This window comes from Ranitomeya variabilis, chromosome 6 (genome assembly GCF_051348905.1).
Source record: "Ranitomeya variabilis isolate aRanVar5 chromosome 6, aRanVar5.hap1, whole genome shotgun sequence".
Classification (NCBI taxonomy): domain Eukaryota; kingdom Metazoa; phylum Chordata; class Amphibia; order Anura; family Dendrobatidae; genus Ranitomeya; species Ranitomeya variabilis.
This window is the reverse complement of record NC_135237.1, coordinates 451,061,678-451,087,581: the sequence shown is the minus strand read 5'-3', so window position 1 is coordinate 451,087,581 and position 25,904 is coordinate 451,061,678. Positions and strand designations below refer to the sequence as shown.

Genomic DNA, 25,904 nt, shown 5'->3' with positions numbered 1-25,904 from the left:
AAACAGAGGGGTGAGGCAAAGACATAGTCAGATCACAGTCCAGGGTCAAAATTCCAAGAAGGTAGCAGATTAATACAAATGGGCTAGGCAAATAGATGGAAAAAGGCAAATCCTACAGACTATAACATACACATTCATTGTGCCGATGAAACTGGAGAGGGCAGCTAGCAAGTACTGCAACAGTTATTATAGGGTATGACCACAACTTGGAAAACCCCTTCTCATCCCCCGTGTTTGGCCCCATTAAAATAAAAACACTTATACTCACCTCCCGTGCCAATGCCGTTCCAGCACTGTTGGCATTCGCGTTCCTAGGGCTGACGTGAGATTGTTATGACATGCGAGCCCTGCACCAGCACTGGTGTCACTGTTCCAACCTTCAGACATGTAAGCAATTAACAGGAGGAGAGCAGCCAGCCAGAGCTCTCATTTCCTTTTGATTACTGATATATCTTAAGGCGGGGACAATGATGCCAGTGCTAACTGGGTACAGGGCTGACGTGTCATAACAACGGCACAATAACGCATGGAACATGAATGCTGACACAGGGTTGGCTTAGGAGGTGAGTATAAGCTTTTTTTATTTTAATGGTGCCAAACATGGGGAATAAGAAGGAGTTGTTCAAGAAGTGGACCACCCCTTTAAAAGATGGACACCTTGTAATATGATGCATATGGAAGCATATGACTGTTTGAGTTTCTTTTTATGCCAGTTATGATTAGTTGTATACTGGCATTTTCTTTTAACCTGTGCCTTTAAAAATGAGCCTAAAAGTACATGTACAGCTTGACAGTGGCCATTTGATTTGACCCTTCAAGGCTATCTTAATTTTTTTTATAATAAGACAAATGCTAATTAAAAAATGCACAACTGTAGGACATTTTGAGTGCAATTTTAGGAGAATTTTTATTGATATAAAATCAATTTTTATTTTAACTTTCAAAATAACGACACATGCATTTGACAGAATGAAAACATCAATGCCATTAAGTAACACAGTATAAAGCTGCCAGAACAAGGTCACACAGGTAGCCATTATTTAAGTGAAAATCTGATATTATAGAAACACGTATGTATAAAAACATAGAACATTTATTTTATTTTTTTTAATCAGAAACTTCTATTGAAAAAATAAAGCAATACAAACATTACAGCAGTACATTTGGCAATGAACAGAGCCATAAGACACCACTGCAGTTATATGCCATACAAAAAAGTCAGAGCACAGAACATATATATAAGTTCAAATTTTAACAAATTAACCACCATTTTCCAGGAAGTCACAATCTATCTCTTCCCCCAGCAACCCCGCCTAACCCCACTACTCTTCTGTGGTGTCCAATACATTAATATTGTTACGCCGTCACCGCTGCCATCCTGGGTGCCCTTTCATACTTACCGCTCCACGGCGTCCCGGCGCGGTCCCACTCCTTCTTCGGCATCTTCTCTTCTGCTCGCGCAGCCGGCCTCTGCTCCTGGTTGGGTGCATGCGCGCACTGGATTTCACGGCGCACGCGCACCCTCATCTCTTTGATTTATGCTGCTCCTTCTGCTCTGTTCTTTTCCCCTGGAGGACTCTGACCCGGTAGGTATGCTGCCGCTCTGCTTATCAGGCTGCCTCTTCCGCCTGGAGGTGCCTGATTGTCATTTGTATATTGCAAGTGTCTCTGGCCCTCTCGTCTCCCAGCGTACTCTCCTGTCTTCCCTCCGTTCTACCTTGTGGATTGTCTTGTGCCTGGCCCATGTCCCTCTTCTGGTTTTTCTTTTAGTCCTGGTCATCCATTACCTCCGTCCCTCCAGTATACCTGAGTTCCTACCATTCCAGTCTGCTGTTTTACCCTCGTCCGTGTTCCTGTATCTTCGCCTAGCATTCTGTCCTGGTCACCCATTACCTCCGTCCCTCCAGTGTATCTGAGTTCCTGCCGTTCCAGTCTGCTGTCTTACCCTCGTCCATGTTCCAGCGTCCTGGCCTAGCATTCCGGTTTGTCTCTCCACTTTACCATTCTTCCATCCTTGGGTACCAGCTGCTGTAGCAATAGTCTCCCCTAGGCCTGCTCCTAACGCTCCCTGTATTGGGGGTGGTCTACCTGGTCTACTCGCCCTGGGGAGGTTCGCTGTCGTGGTCCTGTGGGTTCACCCTTTGGAGTCTTTTCTAGTCCTAACAGTATAACAAATATAAAGTGAGAGAACTTTTAGCCGGTGTGGCCAGAGAAGCCTAAACAGGGGTCAGTCATATCTCCAAGGGCTCGGAGGTTAAAAATGACATCCCTTGCCATCATCACAATTTTTAGTTTAATTGTAGTATATATTTTAGTGCTCACACTTACAGTGGCATGTAAAAGTTTGGGTACCTCTTGTCAAAATTACTGTTATTGCGAACAGTTAACGAAGATAAAGATTAAATGATCTCTAAAAGGTCTAAAGTTAAATATGACACATTTCCTTTGTGCTTTAGGTGAAAAAAATATATATATTATAATTTTTTCTTTTTAGAAATTAGAAAAAAAAAATGGGACAATGCAAAAGTTTGGTAGCCTTGGAGATTTGTGTGCTCAGATAGGAAAGGCTAGGTAATGCACATTTCAAAGTTTTATGAAAACCCAGCTGCCTAGTACTCTGAAAATAAAAATTGTGGAGATCCACAAAGCACGAGAAGGCTATAATAAGATAGCAAAGTGTTCTCAAGTTGTCCTTTCCTGAGTTTGAAATATAACTTAAGGTACCTTCACACGAAGCGACGCTGCAGCGATAGCGACAACGATGCCGATCGCTGCAGCGTCGCTGTTTGATCGCTGGAGAGCTGTCACACAGACCGCTCTCCAGCGACCAACGATGCCGAGGTCCCCGGGTAACCAGGGTAAACATCGGGTTGCTAAGCGCAGGGCCGCGCTTAGTAACCCGATGTTTACCCTGGTTACCAGCGTAAAAATAAAAAAAACAAACAGTACATGCTCACCTGCGCGTCCCCCAGCATCTGCTTCCTGACACTGACTGAGCTCCGGCCCTAACAGCAGAGCGGTGACGTCACCGCTGTGCTTTCACTTTCACTTTAGGGCCGGCGCTCAGTAAGTGTCAGGAAGCAGACGCTGGGGGACAGCGCAGGTGAGTATGTACTGTTTGTTTTTTTTACTTTTACGCTGGTAACCAGGGTAAACATCGGGTTACTAAGCGCGGCCCTGCGCTTGGTAACCCGATGTTTACCCTGGTTACCAGTGTAAAACATGGCTGGTATCGTTGCTTTTGCTTTCAAACACAACGATACACAGCGATCGGACGACCAAATAAAGTTCTGGACTTTATTCAGCGACCAGCGACATCACAGCAGGATCCTCATCGCTGCTGTGTGTCAAACAAAACGATATCGCTAGCCAGGATGCTGCAACGTCACGGATCGCTAGCGATGTCGTTTCGTGTGAAGGTACCTTAAGAAACGGCAGTTAACAGGAAAAATGGAGGTCAAGATAAGGTCTGGAAGATCAAGCAAGACTTCAGTGAGAGCTGTTCATATGTTTGCTAGAGAGGCAAATCAGAATCCCTGCTTGATTTCAAAAGACCATCAAAAAGGTTTAACCCCTTAACGACCGCCGATACGCCTTTTAAAGGCGGCAGTTAAGGGTACTTAAACCACAGCGCCGTTAATTAATGGCACTGTGGAAAAAGTGAATAGCGCCCCCCAGAGTCAGATTTTCTCTGGGGTCTCGGTTGCCAGGGGTAGCCGAGACCCCAGAGAACATGATTCGGAAGGTTTTTACCGACCCCCGGGTTGCGATCACCGGTAATTGACCATTTAACGGCGGTTGCAAAAAAAACCCCAAAACGCGATTTCCCATTTAATTTCTCTGTCCTCTGATGTGATCGCACATCAGAGGACAGAGAAATGGGGTCCCCGATCACCTCCCAATACTCACCTGTCTCCCCCGGTGCTCCTCATGGCTCCCGATGGGCGCCGCCATCTTGTTCCGGCCAAAAAATGGTGGGCGCATGCACAATGCGCCCGCCGGCCGGCACCCGGAAGATCTTTGGGGTCTCGGCTGCCGGGGGTAGCCGAGACCCCAAAGAACATGATCGTGGTCGGTTTTTACCGACCCCTGTTTTGCGATCACCGGTAATTAACTGTTTACCGGCGGCCGCAAAAAAAAAAGCGATGTGTCATTCTCTGTCCTCTGATGTGATCGCACATCAGAGGACAGAGAAATAGGGGGATTCGGGGACCCTGTTATACTTACCAGTGTCCCTGGGTCCTCCTGCATCCCCTCCTGCCCGTCAGCTTCTTCATCCGGTAAGAAAATGGCGGGCGCATGCGCAGTGCGCCCGCCATGATCTGCCGGCTGGCAGCTAGAGGAGTTGGGGCTAAATTTAGGGTTAGGATTAGGGCTAAATTTAGGACTAGGGTTAGGGTTGGGGCTAAATTTAGGGTTAGGGTTGGGGCTAGGCTTCTTTCACACTTGCGTCGGTACGGGGCCATCACAATGCGTCGGCCTGACGTACCGACGCACATTGTGAAAATTGTGCACAATGTGGGCAGCGGATGCAGTTTTTCAACGCATCCACTGCCCAATCTGTGTCCTGGGGGAGGGGGCGGAGTTACAGCCGAGCATGTGCGGTCGGGAATGGCGGACGCGACGTACAAAAAAAAGTTACATTGAACTTTTTTTGTGATGACGGTCCACCAAAACACAACGGATCCAGTGCACGACGGACGTGACGTGTGGCCATCCATCGCGATCCGTCGGCAATACAAGTCTATGGGCAAAAAACGCATCCTGCGGGCACATTTGCAGGAGCCATTTTTTGTCCAAAACGACGGATTGCAATGGATGCCATATGACGCAAGTGTGAAAGTAGCCTTAGGGCTAGGGTTAGGGTTGGGGCTAAAGTTAGGGCTAGGGTAAGGGTTGGGCTAGGGTTAGGGTTGGGGCTAAATTTAGAGTTAGGGCTAGGGTTGGGGCTAAAGTTAGGGCTAGAGTTGGGATTAGGGTTAGGGTTTGGATTAGGGTTGGTATTAGGGTTAGGGTTGGCATTAGGGTTACGTTTGGATTAGGGTTAGGTTTGGTATTAGGGTTGGGATTAGGGTTAGGGGTGTATTGGGATTAGGGTTCGGTTTGAGGTTAGGATTGAGATTAGGATTAGGGGTGTGTTGGATTTAGGGTTTTGATTAGGGTTATGGTTAGGGTTGAGATTAGGGTTGTTTTGGGGTTAGGGTTGTGATTATCATTAGGGTTGTGATTAGGATTATGGATCGGGTTGGGATTAGGATTAGGGGTGTATTGGGGTTAGGGTTGGAGTTAGAATTGGGGGTTTCCACTGTTTAGGTACATCAGGGGCTCTGCAAACACAACATAATGCCCGCAGACCATTCTATCAAAGCCTGCATTCCAAAACGGAGCTCCTTCCCTTCCGAGCTCTGCCATGCGCCCAAACAGTGGTCCCCCCACATATGGGGTGTCAGCCTACTCAGCATAAATTTCACAATAAATTTTGGGGTCCAATTTCTCCTGTTACCCTTGTGAAAGTAAAAATTTGGAGGTGAAAAGATCATTTTGTGGAAAAAATATGATTTTTTTATTTTCATGGCTCTACATTATAAACTTCTGTGAAGCAGTTGGGGTTCATAGTGCTCACCACACATCTATATAAGCTCTGTGGGGGGTCTAGTTTCCAAAATGGGGTCACTTTTGGGGGTTTTCTACTGTTTACGTACATCAGGAGCTCTGCAAATGCAACATGATGCCCGCAGACCATCCTGTCAAAGTCTTCAATCCAAGCGGAGCTCCTTCACCTTCCGAGCCCCGATGGGTGCCCAAACAGTGCCCTCCCCCCACATATGGGGTATCAGCATACTCAGGACAAACTGGTCAACGGATTTTGGGGTCCAATGTCTCCTGTTACCCTTGAGAAAATAAAAACTTGGGGGCAAAAAGATCATTTTTGAGGAAAAAAAAAGGATTTTTTATATTCACGGCTCTACTTTATAAATTTCTGTGAAGCACTTGGGGGTTTAAAGTGCTCACCACACATCTAGATAAGTTCCTTACGGGGTCTAGTTTCCAAAATGGTGTCACTTGTGGGGGGTTTCCACTGTTTAGGCACATCAGGGGCTCTCCAAACGTGACATGGCGTCCCATCTCAATTCCAGCCAATTCTACATCGAAAAAGTAAAACGGCACTCCTTCTCTTCCAAGCTCTGCGGTGCGCCCAAACAGTGGTTTACCCCCACATATGGGGTATCGACGTACTCAGAAGAAATTGCACAACAACTTTTGTGGTCTAATTTCTCCTGTTACCCTTGTGAAATAAGAATTTGTGGGCAAAAAGATCATTTTTGTGTAAACAAATGCAATTTTTTATTTTCACGGCACTACATTATAAACTTCTGTGAAGCACTTGGAGGTTCAAAGTGCTCACCACACATCTAGATAAGTTCCTTACGGGGTCTAGTTTCCAAAATGGTGTCACTTGTGGAACGTTTCCACTGTTTAGGCACATCAGGGGCTCTCCAAACGTGACATGGCATCTGATCTCAATTCCAGCCAATTCTGCATTGAAAAAGTCAAACGGTGCTCCTTCTCTTCCAAGCTCTGTGGTGCGCCCAAACAGTGGTTTACCCCCACATATGGGGTATCGGCGTATTCAGGAGAAATTGCACAAAAACATTTATGGTTAAATTTCTGTTTTTACACTTGTGAAAATAAAAAAAAATGGTTCTGAAGTAAAATGTTTGCAAAAAAAGTTAAATGTTCATTTTTCCTTCCACATTGTTTCAGATCCTGTGAAGCACGTAAAGGGTTAATAAACTTCTTGAATGTGGTTTTGAGCACCTTGAGGAGTGCAGTTTTTAGAATGGTGTCACACTTGGTTATTTTCTATCATATAGACCCCTCAAAATGACTTCAAATGTGATGTGGTCCCTAAAAAAATGGTGTTGTAAAAATGAGAAATTGCTGGTCAACTTTTACCCTTATAACTCCCTAACAAAAAAAATTTGTTTCCAAAATTGTGCTGATGTAAAGTAGACGTGGGAAATGTTATTTATTAACTATTTTTTGTGACATATCTCTCTGATTTAAGGGAATAAAAATACAAAGTTTGAAAATTGCTAAATTTTAAAAATTTTCGCCATATTTCCGTTTTTTTCATAAATAATCGCAAGTAATATCGAAGAAATGTTACCACTAACATGAAGTACAATATGTCACGAAAAAACAAACTCTGAAACAGCGGGATCTGTTAAAGCGTTCCAGAGTTATAACCTCATAAAGGGACAGTGGTCAGAATTGTAAAAATTGGCTTGGTCACTAAGTACCAAATTGGCTCTGTCACTAAGGGGTTAAGAGACTCTGGAGTTGTACATTATTTTACTGTTCAAAGACAACTACACAAATTTGGCCTTCACGGAAGAATCATTAGAAGAAAACTTCTCCAGTTTCCCCACAATAAAATTTAAAGTCAGAAGTGTACAAAAGAATATCTAAACAAGCCTGATGCATTTTGGAAATATGACCTATGGACTGATGAGGTTAAAATACTCTTTGGCTACAATGATCAAAGATATGTGTGGAGAATAAAGGGCACAGAATTTCAGGAAAAGAACATCTCACAATCATGCTTTGTGATTGTGTTGCATGCAATGGCATGGGGAATATTTCACAGATGGAGGGAAGAATGGATTAAACGAAATTTCAACAAATTCTTGATGCAAACATAACACCATCTGCAAAAAAGATGAAATTGAAAATAGGATGGCTTCTACAAATGGATAATTGTTGTGAACTCTATTTTTGGGCTCCCTCTAGTGGTCACAAGCGGTACTGTGTAGTGTTGTCTTTCTGCAGGTTGGCAGCATCAGCTGGTTCGTTATCCTTGGCTGGTTTCCTATTTAGCTCACCTGGATACTCAGTTCCTTGCCTGCTATCAATGTATTCAGTGCTCTTCAGATTCCTTGTGACTACCTTGCTCCCAGTCTCTCCAAGACAAGCTAAGTTTTTGTTTGTTCATTTTTTGATTATCAGCATTCATCATGTTTCTTGTCCAGCTTGCTAAAATGTGATTTCCTCGCTTGCTGGTTGCTCTAGGGGACTGAGTTTCTCCCCCCACACCGTTAGTTGGTGCGGGGGTTCTGGAAATCTCAGTGTGAATATTTTGTAAGGGTTTTTTACTGACCGCACAGACCCCTTTTCTATTTTCTGCTATCTAGTATTAGTGGGCCTCATTTGCTGAATCTGCTTTCACCCCTGTGTATGTGCCTTCCTCTTACCTCACCGTTATTATTTGTTGGGGGCTTCTATATCTTTGGGGATTATTTCTCTGGAGGCAAGTGAGGTCTTTCTCTCTCTCTAGGGGTAGTTAGTTCCTCAGGCTGGCTCGAGACGTCTAGGATTTTAGGCACGTTCACCGGCTACTTCTAGTGTGTTTGGATAGGTTCAGATTTGCGGTCAGTCCAGTTTGCCACCTCCCTAGAGCTTGTCCTATGTTTGTTACTTAGCTGGAGTAATTTGTGATCCTCAACCACTAAGGATCATAACAGTATAGCAGGCCAAAAAGTGTTTAATGCATCGCAGAAGTGGGATAAAAAGAAGACCTGAGTACATTTTTTTTTTCTCCTCCCGCTTTTCCTTTGCTGCAGTCTGTTTAGCTTCTTTCATCCCCTTGAACTCTGGGTGGTTTTGAGCTCAGCTGCAGACATGAATGTTCAGAATCTGACTTCTAGTGTGGATCATCTTACTGCACGGGTGCAAAGTATTCAGGATTTTGTTATTCATAGCCCTATGTCAGAACCAAAGATACCCATTCCTGAGCTGTTTTCTAGAGATAGATCTAGGTTTCTAAATTTTAAGAATAATTGTAAGTTATTTCTATCTCTGAGACCTCGTTCCTCTGGTGATTCCGCTCAGCAAGTTAAAATTGTTATCTCCTTGTTGCATGGCGACCCTCAAGATTGGGCTTTCTCTCTGGCGCCAGGAGATCCTGCATTGCTTAATGTAGATGCATTTTTTCTGGCTCTTGGACTGCTTTATGAGGAGCCTAATCTTGAGAATCAGGCAGAAAAAGCGTTGCTGGCTATCTCTCAAGGTCAGGATGAAGCAGAGGTGTATTGTAAAAAATTTCGGAAATGGTCGGTGCTTACTCAATGGAATGAGTGTGCCCTGGCTGCAAATTTCAGAGGTCTTTCTGAGGCCGTTAAGAATGTTATGGTGGGGTTTCCCACCCCTACAAGTCTGAGTGATTCTATGGCTTTAGCCATTCAGGTTGATCGGCGTTTGCGGGAGCGCAAATCTGCTCATCCTTTGGCGGTATTTTCTGAACAGAGATCTGAGTCTATGCAATGTGACCGAACTCTGACCAGAATTGAGCGACAAAGTCATAGACGTCAAAATGGGTTGTGCTTTTACTGTGGTGATTCTACTCATGTTATCTCAGCATGCTCTAAACGCTTACAAAAATTCGCTAAACCTGTCACCATTGGTACTATACAGCCTAAATTTATTTTGTCTGTTACTTTGATTTGTTCTTTGTCGTCCTACCCGGTTATGGCTTTTGTGGATTCGGGTGCTGCCCTGAATCTGATGGATTTGTCGTTTGCCAGGCGCTGTGGTTTTGTCCTGGAGCCTTTGGAATTTCCTATTCCTCTGAGGGGAATTGATGCTACGCCATTGGCTGAGAATAAGCCTCAGTATTGGACGCAAATGACCATGTGCATGACTCCCGTACATCAGGAGGTGATTTGCTTTCTTGTTTTGTATAATTTGCATGATGTTGTCGTTTTCGGTCTGCCATGGCTGCAGGCTCATAATCCAGTTTTAGATTGGAAAGCTATGTCTGTGTCAAGTTTGGGTTGTCAGGGAATTCATGGCGATACTCCGTTGGTGTCTATTGCTTCTTCCACTCCTTCTGAGGTCCCTGAGTTTTTGTCTGACTACCAGGATGTATTTGATGAGCCCAGGTCCAGTGCCCTGCCCCCTCAAAGGGATTGTGACTGTGCTATAAATTTAATTCCTGGTAGTAAATTTCCTAAGGGACGACTTTTTAATTTGTCTATACCAGAGCATGCCGCGATGCGGAGTTATATAAAGGAGTCTTTGGAGAAGGGACATATTCGCCCATCCTCTTCACCTCTTGGTGCAGGATTTTCTTTTATGGCCAAGAAGGACGGTTCTTTGAGACCTTGTATAGATTATCGTCTTCTGAATAAAATCACAGTCAAATTTCAGTATCCTTTGCCACTATTGTCTGATTTGTTTGCTCGGATTAAGGGTGCCAGTTGGTTCACCAAGATAGATCTCCGTGGTGCGTATAACCTTGTGCGCATTAAGCAGGGAGATGAATGGAAAACAGCATTTAATACGCCCGAAGGCCATTTTGAGTACTTGGTGATGCCTTTTGGACTTTCTAATGCTCCATTCTGTGTTTCAGTTCTTCATGCATGACATCTTCCGAGAATCTGGATACATTTATGATTGTTTATCTGGATGACATTTTGGTCTTTTCTGATGATTGGGAGTCCCATATGAAGCAGGTCAGGATGGTGTTTCAGGTCTTGCGTGCTAATGCTTTATTTGTGAAGGGCTCAAAATGTCTCTTCGGAGTACAGAAGGTCTCCTTTTTGGGTTTTAGTTTTTCTCCTTCTACTGTGGAGATGGACCCAGTCAAGGTCCAGGCTATTCATGACTGGACTCAGCCCACGTCTGTTAAGAGTCTTCAGAAGTTCTTGGGTTTTGCTAATTTTTACCGTCGTTTCATCGCTAATTTTTCTAGCGTGGTTAAACCTTTGACGGATTTGACCAAGAAGGGTTCTGATGTGACTAATTGGTCTCCTGCGGCCGTGGAGGCCTTTCGGGAGCTGAAGCACCGGTTTTCTTCAGCTCCACTCTTATGTCAGCCAGATGTCTCTCTCCCCTTCCAGGTCGAGGTTGATGCTTCTGAGATTGGAGCAGGGGCTGTTTTGTCGCAGAGAAGCTCTGATGGCTCTGTGATGAAGCCATGTGCTTTCTTTTCAAGAACGTTTTCGCCTGCCGAGCGGAATTATGATGTTGGTAATCGGGAGTTGTTGGCTATGAAGTGGGCATTTGAGGAGTGGCGCCATTGGCTCGAAGGAGCTAAACATCGTGTGGTGGTCTTGACTGATCACAAAAATCTTATTTATCTTGAATCTGCCAAGCGCCTGAATTCTAGACAGGCTCGTTGGTCGTTGTTTTTCTCCCGTTTCAACTTCGTGGTCTCATACCTGCCTGGTTCGAAGAACGTGAAAGCTGATGCACTTTCTAGGAGTTTTGTGCCTGACTCTCCGGGAGTTTCTGAGCCGGCTGGTATTCTCAGAGAGGGAGTGATTTTGTCTGCCATTTCTCCAGATTTGCGACGAGTGCTGCAGAAATTTCAGGTGGATAGACCTGACCGTTGTCCACCAGAGAGACTGTTTGTCCCGGATAGATGGACCAGCAGAGTTATTTCCGAGGTCCATTCTTCTGTGTTGGCGGGTCATCCTGGGATTTTTGGCACCAGAGATTTGGTGGCTAGGTCCTTCTGGTGGCCTTCCTTGTCGCGGGATGTGCGTTCCTTTGTGCAGTCTTGTGGGATTTGTGCTCGGGCTAAGCCTTGCTGTTCTTGTGCCAGCAGTTTGCTTTTGCCTTTGCCTGTTCCGAAGAGGCCTTGGACGCACATTTCCATGGATTTTATTTTGGATCTTCCAGTATCTCAGAAAATGTCTGTCATCTGGGTGGTGTGTGATCATTTTTCCAAGATGGTCCATTTGGTGCCCTTGCCTAAGTTGCCTTCTTCCTCCGATTTGGTTCCTCTATTTTTTCAGAATGTGGTTCGCTTGCACGGCATTCCTGAAAATATTGTGTCTGATAGAGGATCCCAGTTTGTGTCCAGGTTTTGGCGGACTTTTTGTGCTAAGATGGGCATTGATTTGTCTTTTTCGTCGGCCTTCCATCCTCAGACTAATGGCCAAACCGAGCAAACTAATCAGACGTTGGAAACTTATTTGAGATGTTTTGTTTCTGCTGATCAGGATGATTGGGTGACTTTTTTGCCATTGGCCGAGTTTGCCCTTAATAATCGGGCTAGTTCTGCTACTTTGGTTTCGCCTTTTTTCTGCAATTCTGGTTTCCATCCTCGTTTTTCCTCGGGTCAGGTTGAGCCTTCTGACTGTCCTGGGGTGGATTCTGTGGTGGATAGGTTGCAGCAGATTTGGAACCATGTGGTGGACAATTTGAGGTTGTCACAGGAGAAGGCTCAGCGCTTTGCCAACCGCCGCCGCGGTGTGGGTCCCCGACTTCGTGTTGGGGATTTGGTGTGGCTGTCTACTCGGTATGTTCCTATGAAGGTCTCCTCTCCTAAATTCAAGCCTCGCTTCATCGGTCCTTATAAGATCTTGGAAATCCTTAACCCGGTGTCTTTTCGTTTGGATCTCCCAGCATCGTTTGCCATTCATAATGTGTTCCATAGGTCTTTGTTGCGGAGGTATGTGGTACCTGTGGTTCCTTCTGTTGAGCCTCCTGCTCCGGTGCTGGTCGAGGGCAAATTGGAGTACGTGGTGGAGAAGATTTTGGATTCTCGTATCTCTAGACGGAGGCTTCAGTATTTGGTTAAGTGGAAGGGCTATGGTCAGGAAGATAATTCCTGGGTTGTCGCCTCTGATGTTCATGCGGCCGATTTGGTTCATGCCTTCCACGCGGCTCATCCTGATCGCCCTGGGGGTCTTGATGAGGGTTCGGTGACCCCTCCTCAAGGGGGGGGTACTGTTGTGAACTCTATTTTTGGGCTCCCTCTAGTGGTCACAAGCGGTACTGTGTAGTGTTGTCTTTCTGCAGGTTGGCAGCATCAGCTGGTTCGTTATCCTTGGCTGGTTTCCTATTTAGCTCACCTGGATACTCAGTTCCTTGCCTGCTATCAATGTATTCAGTGCTCTTCAGATTCCTTGTGACTACCTTGCTCCCAGTCTCTCCAAGACAAGCTAAGTTTTTGTTTGTTCATTTTTTGATTATCAGCATTCATCATGTTTCTTGTCCAGCTTGCTAAAATGTGATTTCCTCGCTTGCTGGTTGCTCTAGGGGACTGAGTTTCTCCCCCCACACCGTTAGTTGGTGCGGGGGTTCTGGAAATCTCAGTGTGGATATTTTGTAAGGGTTTTTTACTGACCGCACAGACCCCTTTTCTATTTTCTGCTATCTAGTATTAGTGGGCCTCATTTGCTGAATCTGCTTTCACCCCTGTGTATGTGCCTTCCTCTTACCTCACCGTTATTATTTGTTGGGGGCTTCTATATCTTTGGGGATTATTTCTCTGGAGGCAAGTGAGGTCTTTCTCTCTCTCTAGGGGTAGTTAGTTCCTCAGGCTGGCTCGAGACGTCTAGGATTTTAGGCACGTTTACCGGCTACTTCTAGTGTGTTTGGATAGGTTCAGATTTGCGGTCAGTCCAGTTTGCCACCTCCCTAGAGCTTGTCCTATGTTTGTTACTTAGCTGGAGTAATTTGTGATCCTCAACCACTAAGGATCATAACAGATAATGATCCTAAACATGTCAAAATCCACAATAGACTACCTCAAAAAGTGCTAGATCAAGACTTTTACCTTTGCCCTCACAGTCCCCTGATTTGAATATCATTGAAAATCTGTGGCTAGACCTCAAGATAGCAGTGTGTGCAAGACAACCCAGGAATCTCACAGAACTGGAGGAATTTTCCAAGGAAGAAAGGATAATAAAAAATCCCTCAAACAAGAATTGAAAGACTCTTGACTGGCTACAAAACGCATTTACAATCTGTAATGTTTTCAGAAGGGGGTGCTAGTAGGTACTAACCATGCAGGGTGCCCAAACATTTGCATCGGTCCATTTTCCTAGTTGTAATTTTTAAAATGTAAAAGATGAAAATACTGCATGTGCATATACATATATTTTGCCTAAAATACAAAGAAAATGTGTCATCTTTAACTTTAGCCTTTTTAGAGATAATTTCATCTTCAGCTTACTTAATTGTTCACAATAACACTAAGTTTGACCAGGGGTGCCCAAACTTTTACATGTCACTGTAAAAGTAAGCTAGTGCTTATATTTCATCTGTTGTTTTTTTATTTCAAGTAAAAAAGTTATTTTAAGTATAGAGGAGGGTGTGCTCATACATGGCTGATACAGTCAGATGCATCCTCTAGGAATTTTATGGTTTTATCAGTACATAAAAACTGTCGGTACTTAAAAGGTTTCAAAATTAGATAAATACAACCCCATGGGAGGAAAAACTACACATGTGAAATTACAGTGTCATTAAAGAAGCACTCCCATGAATATTATTTTACATTAGATGTGTGTATATGCACGTAATGGAGAGTGAATGTATTAACCCCTTCATGACCTTGGGATTTTCCGTTTTTCCGTGTTGGTTTTTTGCTCCCCTTCTTCCCAGAGCCATTTTTTTTTTTATTTTTCCGTCAATATGGCCATGTGAGGGCTTATTTTTTGTGGGATGAGTTGTACTTTTGAACTACATCATTGGTTTTAGCATGTCGTGTACTAGAAAATGGGAAAAAAATTCCAAGTGTGGTGAATTTGCAAAAAAAAGTGCAATCCCACACTTGTTTTTTGTTTGGCTTTTTTACTAGGTTCACTAAATGCTAAAACTGACCTGCCATTATGATTCTCCAGGTCATTACGAGTTCATAGACACCAAACATGTCTAGGTTCTCTTTTATCTAAGTGGTGAAAAAAAATTCCAGACTTTGCTAAAAAAAAAAAAAATGTGCCATTTTCCGATACCCGTAGCGTCTCCATTTTTCATGACCTGGGGTCAGGTGAGGGCTTATTTTTTGCGTACCAAGCTGACATTTTTAATGATAGCATTGTGGTGCAGATAAGTTCTTTTGATCGCCCGTTATTGCATTTTAATGCAATGTCACGACGACCAAAAAAACATAATTCTGGCATTTCGAATTTTTTTCTCGCTACGCCGTTTAGCAATCAGGTTAATCCTTTTTATTTATTGATTGATTGGGCGATTCTGAATGTGGCGATATCAAATATGTGTAGGTTTGATTTTTTTTTATTGATTTATTTTGAATGAGGCGAAAGGGGGGTGATTTAAACTTTTATATTTTTTTTATTTTTTTCACATTTTTTTTACTTTTTTTTTTTACTTTTGCCATGCTTCAATAGCCTCCATGGGAGGCTAGAAGCTGGCACAACGCGATCGGCTCTGCTACATAGCAGCGATCATCAGATCGCTGCTATGCAACAGAAATGCAGGTGTGCTATGAGCGCCGACTACAGGGGGCGCTCACAGCAGGCCGCCATCAGTAACCATAGAGGTCTCAAGGACCTCTATGGTTATAATGCAGAAGCATCGCTGACCCCCGATCATGTGACGGGGTCGGTGATGCGCTCATTTCTGGCCGGTTAAATGCCGCTGTCAGCGTTTGACAGCGGCATTTAACTAGTTAATAGTGGCGGGTGAATCGCGATTTCACCCGCCGATATTGCGGGCACATGTCAGCTTCACAAAACAGCTGTCATGTCGCGACTTTGATGTTGGGTTACCGCCGGAGCCCTGCATCAAAGCGCGGTATCTGACCTCGGACGTACTATCCCGTCCGAGGTCAGAAAGAGGTTAATATACTGACTTAGGCCTGCCTCACACTAGCGAGTTTTACGGACGTAAGAGAGGTGCAAAAATTACAGATTGCATACGGTACAATGCATCTCTATGGGCAAGCTCCTATCTGCCGTATTTTACTGATCCGTATTATACGGTCTTCTACGGCCGTAGAAAATCGCAGCATGCTGCGTTTGTCATTGTATTGTGCAAAAAAAGCCAATGAAAGTCTATGGGGGCCAGAAAAATATGGATTACACACGGACCAACAGTGTGACTTGTGTGAAATACACCAGACATCTCCAGACATCGCCAGGTGCAAGGAATTGAGCCAAGCCCTCAATCATGAATCCCAGACATGCTAATTAGCTCAAAAAGCCACACAGACATCCCGGAAGTCTGGTGGTCGCCTCCACAGAGTTGCATGCATCATGGCCAGCATAATTAATGTCGACATGCTCTTCATCCTGGTCCAAGAAAGGCCAGAAATATGGGACCAGCGGGATCCCAACTACTCCAGCCGGGCCAGGAAAGAGGCAGCTTGGAAGGCCATCTGTGGGCTCCTATTCCCTGATTATGCCCAACGGCCACGTGCGGAGCAGACAAGTCTATGTAAGTACACTCATGTATTCCCAAAATTTTACTTTACAAGATGCTTTCCCTACATGATTACTTGAACAATCATTCTTATCTATCTATGTCATTTATGGCCATTTTTGGCAATTACAAAAGCTGATTAACATGCCAAAGTTTTTATGTACATAGGTAATCTTGTTGTTGCGCTGCTAAATATTTATTTGTACTCATACCTCGTCCAGAGGGGTGTTGACCCTTGTCTTTATTTGTCATAAATTGTCACATTAGGCTAATTATTGCACAAGGCATTTTATTTTCCTAGTCAAAATCTTACCTAATGTATGTTTGCAAGAACAGGGTTCTCTCCCTTTTGTACCAGTCTGTGACTGTAAAGTTTCCAACTGTGACCGATATATAGACCACTGCATGTAACCCCTTTAACATCTGCAGCACCATGGAAATAATGGTGCAAGAACAAAAAATAATAAAACTAAGAATAATGTATCACTGACAACTGGAATAAGCTATGTTCAGAATGATAGTGAACAATATTTGTGACCATGTAATTGCAGTGGATGATGTCATGACACGATGGCGCAGCATCCGGGACCAATACCGGCGGGAAAGACAGCAGCGGTCAAGAAGTGGGTCATCAGCCCCACTCAAGAAGCGTAAATATATTTACTATGACCGTCTTTCATTTTTGGATGTCAGTATGAATCTTAGGCAGTAAGTAATAACCTCTCAACACATTTTTATTGATAATAAATCTTAGTAATTATTTTTTTTTAGGGTTATTACATTGCGAATTACATGTAAGGATGTGTAAATATAGTGCAAACAATAATGTAAACAAGCATAAATTCAAAAAGGGTCCTGGAGGAGAGAGGACCCTGCCCGCCAAGCATCCCAAGCTACAACAAGGGATGGGTGAGAATGTAGTAGGCGAGTTTATAGATGTTCATGCAGTGGTTTGTTCGATGGGTTGTTACTGCATGTTCTGTGATTGTTTGAAGAGGTTGGTCTTCATGGTTTTGTTGTAGCTTGAAATGGTATGCGACATTATGATGTGTTGTGATAGTGTTGGTAACATTTGGGGTGATCCACAAGAAAAATCTTGTATATTCTTGTGTGAATCTGAGATAAGAGGGGAGTAGAGAAGGAGATGTTGTGCTGATCTGAGGTTGTGTGTATGTATTTTTGGTGAATATAGCTCACAGATGTGTAATTAAACAATGGCCAGAAATAAATGACACATGAACACAGTCTAACCTCACAGAGAGGGAGACCGGGTCGGAATCAGAGGCTGTGATAGATCCTGTAAGTGTGGATGAAGAGGTGGCAGGCCCATCTTTTCAATCTTCAGCATCCATCCTTGAGGACCCATCAGCATCATCATCACTGCAGGCAGCAGCAAGTGAGGAAGATGCAGCACCACCACCCTCAGCAGCACATGATGCTGAAAGGCATGAGGAACATGGCCAGAGCAGCAGCCCTACAGGCCCACTGGTGTCATCCCCACAGGCAGCTGGGCCTTTACGGAGATACCACCAAAGAAGAGAGCTGCAAGCCACAAGAACTGATGTTGACGCTGGGGTCCTCAATTATTTGGCCAGGGCAGCAACGGATGATGGAGAGGAGGCCTTTGCCCGCAGCCTTGCCCGTGAGGTGAGGCTATGTGTGAGAGGGTGTATGCAAATCCTGATTGATTTAAGCACAGCTCCAAATAACCCCTATGAGGTGTTTGAATATCTTGAGCGAAGGCAGCTTTCCCAAACCAACCTCTTGCGCCTTCAATTCCCTCAACAGGAGCAGGATCAATCAGGATTTGCAGCACCTACTCCACGTATGCCTACACCTCAACCCCTCCCACCACAAAATCTACAAAGGCCATCAGTCTACCAAATGGCAGGCTACAACCCCCAATCCCAATATGGCCACTTTTCCAGACCCAGTGATGTAGGCTGGTCCCAACCTGGGTTTGGACAACATGGCCATTTTGGGGTTGGGTATGATGCAAGCCAATATGTCCGTCAGCATGAGGCACAGAGACAATTGGCTTATGGACACCACACAACTGGCCAATATGGACAAGGCCAGTATTCTGGGCCACAAGCCACTGCATCCTCACAGGATGAAGTCCCATTGGCCCAACAAAGGCCCCCTGACCAGGACCCTGAGCTGCCACCATCTCCCCCGCCAACTTACAGGGATCTGTAATTTTTTTTGTGTTTTATTCATAATCTTTATTTTTGGGAGCTGCCTACCATGTTTGTTATTTGTTTGGGCACCATTTCCACTTTGTCGTGGTTACTTGTTTCAAAATCCAAAAAAAAAAAAAAAGGAAAAATACCATATGAAAAAGATATGGTATCAAGTTACCAAAAAAATTTGTTCAAAAAAGCCAATTGATGTTTGCGGACAAATCATTCTTGCATCACACACATATTCTATAAACATAAACATATGGTCATTAAGGAAACACAACACACACAGTACTGTTTCAGTGGATGAAAATAGTATATTTGTCAAAGCAATCTTGAAAATAATGAAATCACAACTGAGAAACAGCATAATCTTGACAGGGAGTAGAACCCTGAGGAGAAACAAAAAAATTTGTCAAAACATCCCTAACTTTTAGGCCAGAAAGGGGACGGCGCGGAGGAGGGCCATGTGGTGTTGGCCTAATTACACTACGCAACATGTGTTCATCATTACCATCTGAGAAGCAATCATGTATGTGGGTATAGTTGTGCAAAATTACTGATGCTTTGATAACTTCATTGACTGTAGCCTCACTGAGCTGTATGGCAGTCTGTAGGACACACCATTTGGCCACCAGAATACCAAAGGCGCACTCTACCTAGAAAGGCGCAAATTAAATATCCTCCGATGGTGGTCCAGGTTGCGCCGGAGATAAGGCCTCATGACGTGTCTGGTCAGTTGGAACGCCTCATCACCAACAAAAAAAAAAGGCAGTGATTCTGCAGTGGAGCCTGGGAGTTGTTGTGGTGGTAGGAGATGTAACTGGTTGTCAAGCAGCCGCCGACCCATTATAGACGAATTGAAGACCATAGAGTCTCCAGTTCGGCCATAGGCCCCAATGTCTACAATTATAATCCTGTAGTTACTGTCAACTACAGCTAACAGAACTACAGAGAAAAACTGCTTATAGTTGTAGAATTGGGAGCCAGAGTTTGGCGGTTTACATACCCTGATATGTTTCCCATCCACCGCTCCAATGCAGTTTGGGAAGTCACAATTGACCTGAAACCCATGGGCTATTTTGAGCCAATCAGCCTGTTTTGGCTCAGGCATCACAAGGTCCTTGAGTCTATCCCATATTTGCCAACGGGTTAACCGCACAATGCCAGAAATTGTTGATTGTCCAATCAAAAACTCCAGGTGGAGTCTGTTGTGATTCGGTTCGTGGGCTCCCCCGGTGGTCTCTTGTGGTACTGGTGTCCTGCAAGCTTTGCCTTCTCAGTTCACCTGTTCCTATCAGGATGTGGGAGTATCCTATTTAACCTTGCTCCTCAGTCATTCTAATGCTGGCCATCAATGTATCCAGAGTGATTCTGTTGCATGTTCCTGCTCCCAGTTTTCTGCTCAGCTAAGTTGGACACTTTAGTCCTTAAGTCTATTTTTGTATGTTTTGTCCAGTTTGCACTTATGTGAATCTCTGCAGCTGGAAGCTCTTGTTGGGCTGAAATTACCACTCCAGTAGCATGAGTTGTCACATGAGTTAAGGTAATTTCAGGATGGTGTTTTGAAGGGTTTTGCAGCTGACCGCGAAGTCCTCTGTTGTATCTTTCTGCTATTTAGTTAGCGGGCCTCTCTGTGCTAAATCTGCTTTCATACTACGTGTGTCTTTTCATCTGCTCTCACCGTTATTATATGTGGGGGGCTGCTATCTCCTGTGGGGACATTCTCTGGAGGCAAGCCAGGACTGTGTTTTCTTCTACCAGGGGTAGTTAGTTCTCCGGCTGGTGCGCGGCATCTAGAGACAACGCAGGAATGCCCCCTGGCTACTTCTAGTGTGGTGTGTAGGTTTAGCATCGCGGTCAGCTCTAGTTTCCATCACCCGAGAGCTTGTCCGTTTATTCTATGCTTCTGATGTTTCCTTGCCATTGGAAACCATAACAGTATGGCCAGCCAAAATGTTTAATCTATAGGCTGAAGCAGGAGAGAAAAGGAACTGTGTGAAACCTTTTTTTTTTTTCCTCTGAAGTTGCACTCCAGCTCTAATTGCAGTCTCCTGTTTTCCTCTCCTCTTAACCCCTGAATGGCTCAGACTTTATCTGTTGAAATATGGATCCCCAGAGTCTGGCTACCAATTTGTATAATCTTGCCTCTAAAGTTCAGAATATACAAGATTTTTTGTTACATGCTCCTCGGTCTGAACCTAAAATTCCTATACCGGAGTTTTTTTCTGGAGATCGATCTTGTTTTCTAAATTTTAAATACAATTGTAAATTGTTTCTTTCGCTGAGATCTCATTCTGCTGGAGATCCTGCCCAGCAAGTAAAAATTGTTATTTCTTTACTGCGGGGTGACCCCCAAAATTGGGCATTTTCATTGGCACCAGGGGATCCTGCGTTGCTCAATGTGGATGCGTTTTTTCTGGCTTTGGGGTTGCTTTATGAGGAACCAAATTTGGAGATTCAGGCTGAGAAAGCCCTAATAGCCCTCTCTCAGGGGCAAGATGAAGCCGAAATATATTGCCAAAAATTTCGAAAATGGTCTGTGCTTACTCAGTGGAATGAGTGCGCTCTGGCGGCAATTTTCAGAGAAGGTCTCTCTGATGCTGTAAAAGACGTCATGGTGGGGTTTCCTGCGCCTACTGGTCTGAATGAGTCCATGACAATGGCAATTCAGATTGATCGGCGTTTACGGGAACGCAAACCTGTGCACCAGTTGGCGGTGTCTTCTGAAGAGGCACCACAGAGTATGCAATGTGATAGCTTTCTGTCCAGAAGCGAACGACAGATTTATAGGCGCAAAAATCATTTGTGCTTCTATTGTGGAAATTCTACTCATGTTATATCAGCATGCTCTAAACGAACAAAGAAAGTTGATAAATCCTCTGCTATTGGCACTTTGCAGTCCAAGTTTATTTTGTCTGTAACTCTAATTTGTTCGTTATCTTCTATTGTTGCGGATGCGTATGTGGATTCTGGCGCCGCTTTGAGTCTTATGGATTGGTCCTTTGCCAGGCGCTGTGGGTTTGATCTAGAGCCTCTGGAAGTTCCTATACCTTTAAAGGGTATTGATTCTACACCATTGGCTAGTAATAAACCACAATACTGGACACAAGTGACTATGCGTATGACTCCAGACCATCAAGAGGTGATTCGCTTCCTTGTACTGTATAATCTACATGATGTGTTGGTGCTGGGATTGCCATGGTTGCAAACTCATAACCCAGTCCTTGACTGGAAAACAATGTCTGTACTAAGCTGGGGATGTCAGGGAAATCATGGGGACACAACTTTGGTCTCCCCTTTCTTTTGCAATTCAGGGTTCCATCCTCGTTTTTCATCTGGTCAGGTGGAGTCTTCGGATTGTCCTGGAGTGGATACCATGGTGGATAGGTTGCATCGTATTTGGGGGCAGGTGGTGGACAATTTGGAGTTGTCCCAGGAGAGGACTCAGCGTTTTGCTAATCGCCATCGTCGTGTTGGTCCTCGTCTTCGTGTTGGGGACTTGGTGTGGTTGTCCTCCCGTTTTGTCCCTATGAGGGTCTCTTCTCCTAAGTTTAAGCCTCGGTTCATCGGTCCTTATAAGATTTTGGAAATTCTTAACCCTGTGTCTTTTCGTTTGGACCTCCCAGCATCCTTTGCTATCCATAATGTCTTCCATCGGTCATTATTGCGGAGGTATGAGGTACCACTTGTGCCTTCTGTTGAGCCTCCTGCTCCTGTGCTGGTTGAGGGTGAATTGGAGTACGTGGTGGAGAAAATCTTGGACTCCCGTGTTTCCAGACGGAGACTTCAGTATCTGGTGAAATGGAAGGGCTACGGTCAAGAGGATAATTCTTGGGTTACAGCTTCTGATGTTCATGCTTCTGATTTGGTCCGTGCCTTTCATAGGGCTCATCCAGATCGCCCTGGTGGTTCTTGTGAGGGTTCGGTGCCCCCTCCTTAAGGGGGGGGTACTGTTGTGATTCGGTTCGTGGGCTCCCCCGGTGGTCTCTTGTGGTACTGGTGTCCTGCAAGCTTTGCCTTCTCAGTTCACCTGTTCCTATCAGGATGTGGGAGTATCCTATTTAACCTTGCTCCTCAGTCATTCTAATGCTGGCCATCAATGTATCCAGAGTGATTCTGTTGCATGTTCCTGCTCCCAGTTTTCTGCTCAGCTAAGTTGGACACTTTAGTCCTTAAGTCTATTTTTGTATGTTTTGTCCAGTTTGCACTTATGTGAATCTCTGCAGCTGGAAGCTCTTGTTGGGCTGAAATTACCACTCCAGTAGCATGAGTTGTCACATGAGTTAAGGTAATTTCAGGATGGTGTTTTGAAGGGTTTTGCAGCTGACCGCGAAGTCCTCTGTTGTATCTTTCTGCTATTTAGTTAGCGGGCCTCTCTGTGCTAAATCTGCTTTCATACTACGTGTGTCTTTTCATCTGCTCTCACCGTTATTATATGTGGGGGGCTGCTATCTCCTGTGGGGACATTCTCTGGAGGCAAGCCAGGACTGTGTTTTCTTCTACCAGGGGTAGTTAGTTCTCCGGCTGGCGCGCGGCATCTAGAGACAACGCAGGAATGCCCCCTGGCTACTTCTAGTGTGGTGTGTAGGTTTAGCATCGCGGTCAGCTCTAGTTTCCATCACCCGAGAGCTTGTCCGTTTATTCTATGCTTCTGATGTTTCCTTGCCATTGGAAACCATAACAGGAGTCCCACAAAGGACAATCCAGTGGACAGGAATCTGAAAGTGAAACAACCAAAAAAATTAGGTAGGTTTCAAGAGTGCACACAAAACATGAATAAGCACAATCATATTTGCTTTTTGCAAAACCAAGATTAATGCTGGAAAGCGAAAATTTTCCAAAGGGTGCTTAACTATAATATTTTTGTAACTTTGTCACATCTGCTTGTGACCTAATGTACACATATTCGGGTAAAAAAAAATGAAACAAACACATAAAATAAAAAAGAACATCAACATACAGTATGTGAGGATGTAGAATACATACCGTAATGTAAGGAGAAGACGTTTCTCGGCGGAGATGGCTTTGCGCATCCTTGTGTCCTGAAATGTGATTTCTGGGTGTAATATCTCCAACAATCTGTCAAATGTTTGGATTGTCATGCGACAGTAGAGATAGAACTTTTCGGGATGTTCCTGCAGAGCTGTATATAGCCGATGAAAATGGCCTTTAGTGAGGCGTTTTGTCAAAAGAGGATGCACCCACATTCTTCTGCTCCTCCTTCGCGGATCCACAATCACAGGGTATGGCTGGCCAAACCGACGCGACAAGACCCAGTTAAACAAAACCCGCTGCGTTGGGGTGAACTGCAGGTGGTCAGACATGGTCCAAATGTTACCACAACACTACAACAGATGTCAAACCACAAAATGACCATATGGGAGTGAGCCACCTGTTGTAGAGGCCTTAAATAGGGTTGATGACGGTAATTTAAATCAAGTTCAGCCTCCAAAACCGTTAAATGTCCATTTTGTCAAGTTGCGTGAAAAATACGCATTACGGTGGGCATACGGATTACATACGCAACATTACATGCGCAAAATACGCGACCACACCTTGCCTACGGAGTACTTATGGATCACCGTATTTCGAATCTTGAGGCATATTACGGCCGTAAAAAACGGACCGTATTTTTATACGCTGAGTGTGAGGCCGGCCTTACCGCTGCTTTCTCTAGTATCCGGTGCCATTCTGCTCTGCTTCATCATCACTCTGCAGACTATCCAGAGCGCTTAACGCAGCATAAGCCAGAAGTGAGTTTTACACTGTAAGCCTCACGCATAGACATTAAAAGAGCCGACTAGTCTGAAATGTTGTGACATCACTGAGAAGAGAGAACGGCACTCAATAATGGAGAGCGGAGGTAGGGGAGTATATTAATACACAACTACACACAATATAGATATACAGGCATTTAATGAAAAGAAAATATTTAACAAAAACTATGTCAAAACACAAAAGCTGTGAGCTAAAAATGAAGTTCACCCTAACTGCTTAAGACAGAAAGTGCCAGTAATCAAATGTGTGATGATCATCTCTAGAAAGGCACAAGCACTAAAAGGGCTTGTCAACTAACTGGATAACACCATTCTTAAATGAAGTAGCCACCCCTTGTAAAATAAAATCCCCATATACTCAACTCCAATACAGACATCATTTCACCAATGATGTTTTCATGGGGTCTAGTGGGGCTCGCATAACGTTGTCATGCCAAATGAGCCCTGCAGCCAATCAGCGGCCGCCATTGACTGCTCTCACTACTTTCCACTTGTCCGAGATCCCCACCTTTGGACAAACCTTGGACTGGTAGAACACGTGACAAAAGACATTAGATTGGCTGCAGGGCTTAAGCCGCATAACAATGTCATGCAAGTCCTAGGAGACCCAGCGGTCACATTGCTGTAAAGGCGCTGCTACCGGAGGGGAGAAAATGGTGTTTTTATTTTACAAGGGGAAGTATTTAATTTAAAAAGTGGTTGTCCAGGTAGTGGAAACCTCTTAAATGCTTCTAAAAAGAAAACATAAAACATTTGGCTTTGTAGGTGGAGGACAAATAGTAACTCCTGGAAGAAGGGGAGAAAACCAAAACGCAAATTTGGAAATTGTCTGGGATAGTAAATTAAGGATTGTAAGATGCCGAATCATTTTCACCTAGTTAGTGGAAAACCTCTTCATATAATTTCATACCTAGGCCATTAAATATGACTAAAAAGGTCGAAAGGAAAAGTCACGCGTATTATCCACATTGAATTACAACTGATGAAGAATGTGCTGGCTGTAAATCACATTTCTACTACATCAAGATCACAATATATATTTATCTTACTTTATTAAACATGATATCAAATACCCTGTAAACAAAAAGGTATCAGCTTGTAGTAAAGGATTCTAGTTCAGGATAACAACAGACATATTTTCTCTGTACAAATCTACATTTCTATATTAAATATTTCAGTTATATATTAAATAAATAGCATTTTAGATCATGAATGTTCTGCATATTTTACCTTGAATTGAGCGCTGCTTTACAATTCAGTTTTCCTTTTCATGAAGAGACTCTCTGCTTTTTAGTAATGTTACATGCGACAGCATCAGATCATCACTAGGTCCTCCCACAGCAGAGTCTGCATCTGCCATCTCTCCTCCACCTCACCTTCCTGCAAGTAATTACAGGTGAACACCTGCTCCACAGTTCAGAGACTGCATTTCTTGTAGATGACGCTGTAGTAACTATAGATTGAATATGTAATAAGAAAAAAGTATTTTTTCACATTCTAGTTATAAATGTTACAACAAATTTACATTCTAATATTGAATAAAAAATTAGAATGCAATATATTTAAAATCATTTGTCAATTTTCACACATTGAAATTGAAACTTCAAAAACGCAAAAGTCGTGAAACTATGGAACTGACAGGATAGCTTGACATTTTTATGATATGTAAACAATGGAACAATGGAAACTAACTTTCAAAACAACTTAATTTATTCAGTATTGAGTATGAGCACTACACGGACATATAACTGCACTTACACAC

General features: G+C 43.9%; 1 long non-coding RNA gene across 1 annotated transcript in view; it reads right to left on the bottom strand.

Annotated features, from left to right (window-relative positions):
* The window catches only part of LOC143781233 (uncharacterized), a 110,573-nt gene that overhangs the window by 2,662 nt on the left and 82,007 nt on the right, over positions 1 to 25,904 (bottom strand). The window contains exon 3 of the long non-coding RNA XR_013216633.1: positions 25,373 to 25,595. This is a non-coding gene — a long non-coding RNA (uncharacterized LOC143781233). The remainder of the gene's footprint in view (positions 1 to 25,372; positions 25,596 to 25,904) is intronic.